General features: G+C 47.9%; 6 non-coding genes across 6 annotated transcripts; 3 read left to right on the forward strand and 3 right to left on the reverse strand.

The window, feature by feature from the left end:
• Positions 1 to 679: 679 nt before the first annotated feature.
• On the reverse strand, positions 680 to 751 carry TRNAQ-CUG (transfer RNA glutamine (anticodon CUG)). Its single transcript has one exon. It is a non-coding gene; the product is annotated as a tRNA-Gln (tRNA).
• Positions 752 to 2,410: 1,659 nt separating this feature from the next.
• Positions 2,411 to 2,494, forward strand: TRNAL-CAG (transfer RNA leucine (anticodon CAG)). The gene has a single exon. It is a non-coding gene; the product is annotated as a tRNA-Leu (tRNA).
• A 453-nt stretch (positions 2,495 to 2,947) lies between these two features.
• TRNAQ-CUG (transfer RNA glutamine (anticodon CUG)) lies at positions 2,948 to 3,019 on the reverse strand. Its single transcript has one exon. It is a non-coding gene; the product is annotated as a tRNA-Gln (tRNA).
• A 1,461-nt stretch (positions 3,020 to 4,480) lies between these two features.
• TRNAQ-CUG (transfer RNA glutamine (anticodon CUG)) lies at positions 4,481 to 4,552 on the forward strand. Its single transcript has one exon. It is a non-coding gene; the product is annotated as a tRNA-Gln (tRNA).
• Positions 4,553 to 6,800: 2,248 nt separating this feature from the next.
• Positions 6,801 to 6,884, reverse strand: TRNAL-CAG (transfer RNA leucine (anticodon CAG)). The gene has a single exon. It is a non-coding gene; the product is annotated as a tRNA-Leu (tRNA).
• Positions 6,885 to 8,312: 1,428 nt separating this feature from the next.
• On the forward strand, positions 8,313 to 8,384 carry TRNAQ-UUG (transfer RNA glutamine (anticodon UUG)). The gene has a single exon. It is a non-coding gene; the product is annotated as a tRNA-Gln (tRNA).
• Positions 8,385 to 11,008: the final 2,624 nt, after the last annotated feature.

An 11,008-nucleotide genomic window follows, 5' to 3' on the forward strand; every position in this document is an offset into this window, starting at 1 on the left:
GTTCGGTTGCAAGGTGAGATCAAAATTTAGGACCGATTGCACACATACTGAGCAATAATTGTGCCCTCAGTCATTTTACACCGTCAGGGAAGGATATTTGTCATTTTCTGTCTCGCTAGAAACGTCTTGAAATGAAATCACTAATGTTGACCATTCTAACCGACTTGTAACAAATCATGCGAGGGTAGCCACCACCGATGCCCGGCCCACCTTTTCGCCCGCGTCATCATCGCGTGCCGGAATGGCAGAGGGGTCCAAGGAGCCGTATTCAGGTCGCAGTGCGGTTGTCCGTGCGTGGGTTCGAATCCCACTTTCGACAGAGCTTTTCGATATCAGGTGCTCTCGTCGCTTCTTCTCCCAAAAAAACATCGATTGGCACTGACTCCAGCATGTTGACAATTCTGAACGACTTGCAACAAATCATGCGAGCAAATCTCACTGCCCTCGGGCGCCTTCGCATCATAGCTATGCGTTAATGGCCATGATATGATGACGTGAGCTCCACACTCATTTGTTTATTGAGGAACCAAAGGCATGGCCATGACCATTGCTACAGCTCAATCTCACTCAGCATATGACTCAGTTATATATTAATCTCATGACTCAATGACTCAGTTATAATCGTATTTCCGTCTTGCGCTCATGGACGTGGTTGAATACACAAAACCACATCCGAGACAGGTCCCGCCGAGATTTGAACTCGGATCGCAGGATTCAGAGTCCTGAGTGCTAACCGTTACACCACGGGGCCGGCGTATTGCGTCGAGACAGCATTCAGTGAGTTATCCCATCATCTACGTCGCTGATAATCCAGCGCACAACGCCATTCGACCGAAAAGACATATTCTCACAACGAAGGAATTTATATCTAACACGCATAGTCGGCTTCAACATGTTGTATCTGTGCGACATCAGCAGACAAGTCACTGACAAGTCACTGGATACAAACAGATCCTTTAACCCGGATCCAGATTGATACTACCTGAGAATCTGTACCGCAACGCAATTGCACGAGAAGGAGGATGGGCAGAGGCGGCCACTCCTCTGAGTTGACAACACAAATGACAGTACACGTGTTACGTTGCATGACAAAAGAATATGTCTACCAATCTGAACAATTGTGCATGTTCACTCCCCACTGATGGGAGGTTACTGCACTCATTTAGGTGTTATATTGGTTACGGTATATAAAATCTCCTCACGTTAGTATCAATAGGACAAAATTAGTTTAGTACAAGAACGTACCTTTGTTGGTAGAGTTGTCAGTGGTAACCATTACGCCACAAGGCCGGGGATGATGGCGTGCCAACAGGCAGCGAATTATCCGACAGGTCTACCGTGCTGATAATCAAGCATGCCACGCCCTTCAGCCGCCAAGGCCTATTCATTGGCATGCAGTTAGGCATGATGTGAATGGTTGGCTGGATCATGTCATGTCACAGGATAATTATCTCGAGGCAAACGGGTCCTATAATCGGGATCCAGAGTCATGGTGCATACCACCTGGACACCTGCTCGGTGTCCAAATATACGGAAACGGGAGGGGGGGGGGGGGGGGGGGGGGAGGTAAGGTCTGTGGCCCTAAACTCCAAAGTTCCAACACAATTAACGTGGCGAAAAATGTTTCGCAATTTGTTTAGTGCATTTGCGGGGAACATTATGGCTATAGATACGACAGCAGTAATAGCCTTATTTCTCGTAGAAAAGGATGGAGAGATAGTTCCATTGATAATTCGTCAACATGCCTGTATCGAAGCGAATAGCAGTAAATATTGGTATCATATATATGGTAAAAATATGTTTAAAGCGTTGAAAGATGTACATTTCCTGTTCCTACTTCTGGCCAATTTTCCACGGATGCCGTATCATTGGAGAAATGGACGCCTGGGTCATGTGGAATATACGTACATTATTGCAGGATCACTTGATATGTTTCGTGGAATGGCTCCAGAAGCATAGCTAGCACGACTGGAACATACAAATTAATGCGTCTTTGTCCGGTGGATGTTTGGCAACGATGCTCAGATCTGAGGCCACATTCGTACAATATTTTCGTCGTCACCACGCAGAACATCACCTTAAGCCAGGACAGGGGCCAACCAATGCCCGCGCGCATTTCAAATTAGTGGATGTCACGGCTATATCTGGCACCATATCTTGGCGGCAGCCGGGTCCCGTTGTGGGGACAAGCTTCAAATTTGGGACCGTTTGCACACAAACACACCGGGCACAAATTGTGCTATTAGCCGCATTCCACCGCCTTGGGAGGCCGTTTGTCATTTGTGTCCTCGCTATAAACGTTGTTAAATGATAGCACAACTGTTGTCGATTGTAAACGAATTGGAACAAGTCACTGAAAGAAGCCAACACCGGCGCCCAGTCCAATTTTCCGCCTGACGTGCTTACATGTGTCAGGATGGCCGGGCGGTCCAAGGCGCTGCGTTCAGGTCGCAGTCCGGTTCTCCGGGCGTGGGTTCGAATCCCACTTCTGACAGGGTTTTTTTCGACATCGAGTGCCCTATTTTCACGTCTCTCACATAGTGCCGCACATCACACACTTCAGCCTATCTAGCAAAACATCTAGATGTTTGTGCACCATTCATCAGTTTTCCCCGGGCGTGACTACAGTAGCTGAGCCTGGCAGGCTAAGATCCGGTACGTCTCCAGTTCTCCTGGCGCCATTGCCATGCATATGATGATATGATGATGACGATGAAAATGACGATGATAACCTCCGTCAGCATATGACTCCATGTGGCTATGACTCTCACGCGGATGAGTGCGGATCAGGCACAATTTGAGGAGCACGAAAGACTTACGCCCTAGCTTGAATCACTTCCCGCCTTAGCGCAATTACATCCCGCACATTACGTGCCACGGAAATGTCGATTCCGGTAATTTCCGGTAATTTAATCGATCCGGTTGAATGTACAAAACTGAGCGTGATAGGTCCCGCCGAGATTTGAACTCGGATCGCAGGATTCAGAGTCCTGAGTGCTAACCGTTACACCACGGGGCCGAGGTGTAATGGTGTGACAGCATGCAGTGAATTATCCATCATCCACCGTAATGTTAATCGAAAGGCTTTGTATGCCCGAAAAATCAGCAGGGGAGATTTGTGATCTAATTGTCTACCTGCCATCCGCTGCTAACCGTCGGCCCCGTGGTGTAACGGTTAGCACTCAGGACTCTGAATCCTGCGATCCGAGTTCAAATCTCGGCAGGACCTGTCACATGTGCGGTTTCATATCCATGTTCATAGCATGTAATACTTGGTGACCTGCTCGGTGTTTAAATACACGGAAACGGGGGCGTGGCTTGGTGAATCGGTGACCTTTGCTTTCAACTTGTCATCACAATTAACATTACACCGGAGAGATTTGCACGGTAAAAATGCTTTCGAAGTGTCGAAAGATGTGCTTATCCCGTGCCTACTGCTCCTGTGGTTATGACTCTCATGCGAATGAGTGTGAATCATCCGCAATTTGAGAACCACACAAGATTTACGCTCTAGCTTGAATCACTTCCCGCCTTAGCGCAGTTATGTCCCGCACATTACGTGCCACGGAAATGTCGATTCCGGTAGTTTTTGGGTTAATCGATCCGGTTGAATATACAATACTGAGCGTGACAGGTCCCGCCGGGCTTGCAGCTCATCAGGGGACGTCCAGCATCGGAACTGTTTCGTTGACGACAGTGTACTTCCAAAGAGCAGAGCAACAACTGTGGCTGGTCGTATGAGCATCGCCACGTTATACGCGAACACTGATACTTCTTTAGCCATGCTGTCTTCAATCATTTGACAGATACTGACGCGGGCAGGGAGGTGGAACATACACCGCCCACATGAAGCTTGGCAGCGGCAGCAACTTGTTCGGTGCCGCTCGGGCCGGAAAACGTGACCTTTGCCTAGAATTGTGAAACAACGCCAGATGATCCAGAATAACAGTTACAGCAAGAAGACGATCTTGAAATCGAAAAGCAGCAACGCAGACCAAAAACCTTCTCGCGTTTCTCACGATTTTACATTGTCGCAGAATGCGCCCTTCGCGACCCTCCAACTACGCCAGCGCCTGGCAAGATGTTCAGCACAATTGCGCATCTCTCGCAATCTGAGGACCGCACATGCCTTGCGCGACAACGGTAACACCACCCTAGTTGCGCACTTGTGTCCATCTAAGTTTCGTACCACGAAAATGTTGATTCCTATAGTTTTGATCTTGATCTTGATCTCGTCGCCGCGGCTGACTGCATAAAGGTGGGGATCCGAAAGTTCCCGCCGAGATTTGAACTCGGATCGCAGGATTCAGAGTCCTGAGTGCTAACCGTTACACCACGGGGCAGCGCGCGGTTGCGTGGCAGCATGCAGTAAATTATCCACCATCCACCGTACTGTTAATCGAAAGGCATTGCATGCCTGGAAAATCGGCGGGAGGAGATTTGTGGCATAATGTCTACCTGCCATCCATTGCCAGCCGTCGGCCCCGTGGTGTAATGGTTAGCACTCAGGACTCTGAATCCTGCGATCCGAGTTCAAATCTCGGCGGGACCTGACGCATGCGCGGTTTTGTGCATTTAACCGCGTCGATCAACCCTAGAGTACCGTAATCATCCTTTCCGTGACACATATTGTAAGGGATACAATTACACGGACCTCAAATCCATTACACGGTACAATTACACGGTGCTCAAATAAGCGTGGTGGTCCTCTGGTTTTCATATTGCGAGAGATGCGCGCTTGCCTTACTGTACGTCTTACCAGGCACTGGTGATTGCCAGAGCGTCGCGTTCTCTACGTTGTTGAAGATGTATTTCGAGACAGTCTTGCTCTTTGTTCTGAGCTAATATGCATCAATTCAACTGGCTTTGTTTCAGAATTATAAACAAGTTATACGTCATCACGATGGGAATAGCATCTTTCGCTAAAAGAAAATCAATTTACGTCTTGACGCTCGGCTTAGTGCCTTCGAAAAAAGGAAGCAGGTAATATTATCAGCCCCACAACAAAAAATTGAGTTTCGCCCATGTTTTGCCTAAAATTACAGTTATCCTTTCCACTGTTTCCCATTATAAAACCAGCAGTTGTGCCCTTAAAATCGGCACCGACTCTCGAGTTGCAAATTGTTTGACATGCTCGTCCTATTCTCCCTGTCTCGCTCGAAAATAGAAAGCTACATGGTTACCACATTCTTTTGTGGTTACTTGGAACAAATCATTGCTAGACTCTTCTAAAAGTTTATTCGGAACTGCTTGCATGGAGGTTGTTAGGCTCAAGGCACGTACTGAGCATAACTTGTCGGGCATACCTCGAACCCAACGAACAAGTTATGCCGTTAAGTTCAACGAATAAATTTGCCTCCGCCTTTTCGCCAGATAGGAGTGCAGGGAGTTTTATGTGTCGCACATTGTTGTGACACAGTTGGCCTGGGTTGACCCTTGTTAGCTATCTGCCAGCTAAGCTTTTCACGTCAGTCGAATAACTATGCGTATGCTACGGAATTCGCATTCGGTGCTGTTGGATTATGAGTACAGCAATTTTCTCCCAAACCACGCATTGCGCGAAAAGGGTGGCAACTCGGCTAGTCCAAAGCCATGCTCGTATGTAGAATAGACATCTTCTTGTGCATGCGAAAGTATCTCTCCAAATCATGAGCCATTTGTTAATGAAAGCAGACTATAGCAGTTATCTTAGTGTAGCTTTGCACTTCATAAACAAACAAGTGAAGCTGGAGTTCGTATTATCACCATCTTTAACACATTGCAATGGCGCTCGCAGACCTGGAGACATGTTAGGCCTCACCCTTCTCGGCCAACGAATGCAGGCATATCCGGAGAAACCCACTGAACGGCGTGTTACCATCTGTGTGTCTGGCTACGTATGCTGAAATAAATGACAAACGGCGAGGAGTGACCGCCTCTGCCCATCTTCCTTCTCATGCATTTGGACGCGGTACAGATTACCAGCTAATATCAATCTGAATCCAGGTTGTAGCATCCGTTTGTATTCAGTCACTTCTTTGGTGATGTCGCACAGATAGAACATGACGAAGCCGACTTTTTGTGTTAAATATAAATCCCTTCGGCGTGAAAATATGTCACTTCGGTCGAATGGTGTTGTGTGCTGGATTATTAGTACGGCAGATGATGGGATAACTCGCGGCATGCTGTCACATTTCCGAACACTGGCCCCGTGGTGTAACGGTTAGCACTCAGGACTCTGAATCCTGCGATCCGAGTTCAAATCTCGGCGGGACCTGTCTCGGACGTCGTTTTGTGCGTTGAAGAACGTCGATGACCCCAAGACGGGAACACAGTTGCACAAATGTGACGTTTGCTAATTGAGAGCGAGCTGTAGCAATGGTCATGGCCATGCCTTTGATTTGTCACTAAACAAGTGAAGGTGGAGCTCACGTTATCATATCGTGGCCATTAAGGCATAGCGATGACGCGAAGAGGCCTGAGGGCATGTTGGGGAGTAAAACCGCACGGGCCAACCATTGAAGCCATGTACATGAGTAGGAAGCGCAAGGGAGTGGCACGTTATCATCTGTATTAGATATAATTATAATATATCATCAGGTATCACCATCATTGCACAGCGATGACGACAGGGGGCTTGCAGACATGTTGGGGGCTGGCCCACCCAAACCGACCACTGTAGTCACGGCCGGGGAAATCTGAGGAACGGCACACAGTCATCTGTATGTCACATATTCTACATATGTAGTAGAAGAGATACCATCTGTCCCATCTGTACGTGGGAGAAGAGGTAATGAGACCAGGCCGATATAGAAAAGCCGTGTCAGAAGTGGGATTCGAACCCACGCCCGGAGAACCGGACTGCGACCTGAACGCAGCGCCTTGGACCGCTCGGCCATCCTGACGCGTGGGGCTCCCGCGGGCGAAAAAGTGGAACGAGCATGGCTTTGGATGATTTGCTACAATTCAGCTTCAATCGACAACGTTAGTGATATCATTAATGTACGTTCCTGGCGAGGATAGCAAATGACAAACATCCTTCCATGATGGTGAAAAAAGATGGTGGTATTCTGCTTGGTACCAAGCCACGTTGACATATCGGGTAATGAAGTAGCTGATGCCGCAGCAAGGCGCGCCACACACGCATCTGGCATCCTTACGGTGACAGTCCCCGCTAACGACCCTATATGCAGTGGTATCTACCTTTATGTTGAAGCAGTGGCAAGCGAATTGGGATGTGCATGCTGCCAATAAACTGAGGAATATAAAGCCCCGGCTGGGACCATGGGCGTCCAGCTGTCGTAGGGTGAGGCGGGAGGGAAGTGACGCTATGCCGCCTGAGAATAGGCCACACATATGCAACTCACCGATACCTCGTATGCAGGGAAGACCAACCGCGGTGTCCTCGCTGCGGGGATCCTTACACCATGCGACATGTCATGTCTTGTGCCCACCTCGACTTGGAACGTATGCGCCATTTTGGATCTGGGTTCTTGCGTCCAACGCTCTGTGGTATGTTGGGAGACGATTCCAGCTCAGTACATGACGGTCACATTTTAAGTTATCTCGAAGACGTACAATTTCATGCCATATATCGAACGAAGCCTTATCCCTCCGCTTTTTCAGGCAACTGTTAGATAACAAGTAGGTTATGATCGACGTAGTCGGTGCGCCCCAAAGCCCAAATCACCATCATCATGATAGTGAAAAAACGAGTAATAGCATGATGTTTGCCCCTCACATGTGCAATAGCTTCTAAATTTGAACCTCACCCACAATCGGACCCTAGCTGATGCCAAGATCCGGTGCTAGATATAGCCGTGCCATCCTTCGATTTCATATTTGGTTGGGCATTGATAGGTTTTTGTTCCGGTTTTACGTGATGTTCTACGTGATGATGATGACACACTACGAATGTGACCGTACATCTCAGCATCGTCATCAAGCATCCACCGGCCAAATATTTATGTGATAGCTATGATTTCGTAATCATTCCACGAAACGGGTGCAAGTAATCATCCATTCATGTACGAAAAGTTCACAAGACCCAGGTATTCATTTGTCCAGTGATATGCCGCTAGTGGGAATTTACGAGCGGATATGCACATCTTTCAACGCTTTGAAAAGAACCCTTATTATGCGAGCGTTCGCCTTATTACTTGTCGAAAAACCAGGGGAAAGCAGAGAAACATGGCAAAGATACAACAACAACAAATTATTATGTTGGAAGAAAATCTAACCAGCGCAACCTATAGGAAATAGTATTAGAGAATTTCGTGATGTAAAAAAAGAAAAATTACCGATGGCTGCCTGCTGTCACGTCACTGAGCGACGGTCCCGTGGTGTAACGGTTAGCACTCAGGACTTTGAATCCTGCGATCCGAGTTCAAATCTCGGCGGGACCTGTCATATCCGTGCTTTTGCGCATTCGGCCGCAGCGATGACCGCAGCACTGTGGGAATCAACACTTTGGTGGCACGCCACCTGAAGGCATTTGTTAAGTTGTAGGAGCCTTATAGTTCTTAAGCTGCCAAAAATTGTTGTGGCCGTTAATCCCAGAGACCCTGCCTCCTTCAGTGGGAGAGACTGATGAGACGTGATGATGATGATTAGATAGTACGAATGTGGCCGCAGATCTCAGCATCGTCATCAAGCTATCCACTGGACAAATCCGCATCAATTAACAAGTTTTAGTCAAGCTAGCTACGCGATTGTAATCATTCCACGAGACGAGTGCAGGTCATCATCCATTCGTGTACGTATATTTCACACGACCCATATATCCATTTGTCCAGTGATATGACACTAGTGGGAATTTGCGAGCAGTAAAGACGGGATATGCACATCTTTTAGCGCTTTGAAACAACAAGGATACAACAACAAAAAATTACTATGTGGGAACGAAAACCTAGCCAACACAACCTATTGGAAATAGTATTAGAGAATTTCGTGACGTAAAAGAAGTAAAATTATCATTCGCTTCCTGTTGTCACGCCACTGAACGGCGGTCCGGTGGTATAACGGTTAGCACTCAGGACTTTGAATCCTGCGATCCGAGTCCAAATCTCGGCGGGACCTATCATATCCGTAATTTTGCGTATTCGACCGCAGCGATGGCCCCAGCACTGTAGGAATCAACACTTCGATGGCACGCCACTTGAAGGCATCCGTAAAGTTTAGCTTCGCTGGTCTTAAACAGCCAATAATTGCTGTGGCCTTTGGTCCCAGGGACTTCGCCTCCCTCAGTGGTAGTAACTTTGAGGCGCATGACCCAAAGACTCCTTCATACTTCAAGTAATGAATTTCGCCCTTGTTGTTCTTATTTTCCACACATTTTAGATTGTGCACGAAATTGGATCCTTTTCTAATAGCACTAGCGTGGAAAAGTTTTATGCGTCCTAAACAGCACGACACACGGAGGAGAACGGAAACATGCCAGAACTGTGTACGGGACATGCGCACTTTTCAATATCCCTTAATACTTTTGTTTGATATTCTTGCCATGAAACGCAGCAGGCATGCCGTCATTTGACTTGTCAGTTAGGTGGAGTGGCCGCCTCCAACTATCGCCACTTCTCTTGCATTTGGACACGGTGCAGATTACCAGATAGTATCAATCTTGATCCAGGTTGTGAGATCCAGTCATATGCAGCATTTTCCTGATGATGCCGGCCGCCACAGTCACAATGTGATCAAGACATCTATTCGAGTTATGCCTAACAGCCTGTGACAGAGCAGGCATTGGCGACCAAAAGGCGCTGCATGCCTCGATAATCGCAATGAAAGCTTTATGGTCTACGTTGCTTCCTAACTTGCAGACGCCATTTTGTGCATGTTAATCTCGTCGATGAGCCAAAGGGTACCGGAGACACACTCCGGGGCGCGTAGTGTGCACGTGGCACGCTATGTGCGGAATACAACTGCGCTAAGGCAGGCACTGTGAATTCAGCGCGCGAGTCTTGTATGGTTCTCGGATTGCGAGAGATGCGCGTTTATCCGCAGGGGAGTATAACCGTCGGATAATCACATCCGCATGGGAGTCATGTGCTGAGCGAGGTGGAACATTTTAGAGATTGCCACGCTCTAGATTTTTGCTTCGTAAAGAAACAAGTGAAGATCGAGCCGATGCTATCATCGTCACCCATGCATAGCGATGACGCCAAGAGCCTCAGGGACGCGTGGAGGCTGGCCCTGCACGGGCCAACCTTGTAGCCACGCCCGGAAACCCCGAGGTATGTTGCTGCTATCATCTGTATGCCATACTAGACACGCTTAAGTATGTGATATTGACTGGTACCATGTAGGAGTGAAAAAGGAGCATTCAATATCAAACACCCGTGTCAGAAGCGGGACTCGAACTCACTTCCAGAGTGCCGTGCGCGACCTGAACGCGCCGCGGACCGTCTCGGCCACTTTGACACCTCACCAAATTTCTTCTTCGACTCTAGCTTTGGACTGAAGAACGTTTGAAGAACGTCTTTCCCGATCACACGGTGGCAGAGAGACTCTGGTTCCAACAGGGACGAACGCACCCTTTGCCGTCAGATTCCTGAATACTTACCGTTTCACCACGTGGCCAGTAGGAGGATACCTGGGTGTGTAAAATATACGGGATGAGTTGAGAATTACTTGCACAGCGAATCGTAGAATGGTTCTAAAAGCATAGCCAGCACTATCAAAGCCTGCCACACGATGTGTTTGGCCGGTGGATGCTTGACGACGATGTTAAGATTGCCGTCACATTCGTACTGTCTATCATATCATCCCGTCGAACGTCACGTAAGCCAGGGCAAACACCACCCAATTCCCACCCGAGCTGAAATCGATGATGTACGAGGTTTAATTTATGACCGGGCACGTAAGAAGCAAAAATCATGCTCTTAGTCGTTTTTTTCAACGTCATGAAAGGCCGTTTGTCATTGCCAGTCATCGCCAGAAAATGTCCATAATGATATCACTAACGTTGTCGATTGGAATCGAATTATAACAAATCATCCAACGAAACCACCACCGAGCGCGCGGTTCAATT

This window comes from Pollicipes pollicipes, unplaced genomic scaffold (assembly GCF_011947565.3).
Source record: "Pollicipes pollicipes isolate AB1234 unplaced genomic scaffold, Ppol_2.1 Scaffold_2555;HRSCAF=2994_pilon_pilon_pilon, whole genome shotgun sequence".
Lineage (NCBI taxonomy): Eukaryota > Metazoa > Arthropoda > Thecostraca > Pollicipedomorpha > Pollicipedidae > Pollicipes > Pollicipes pollicipes.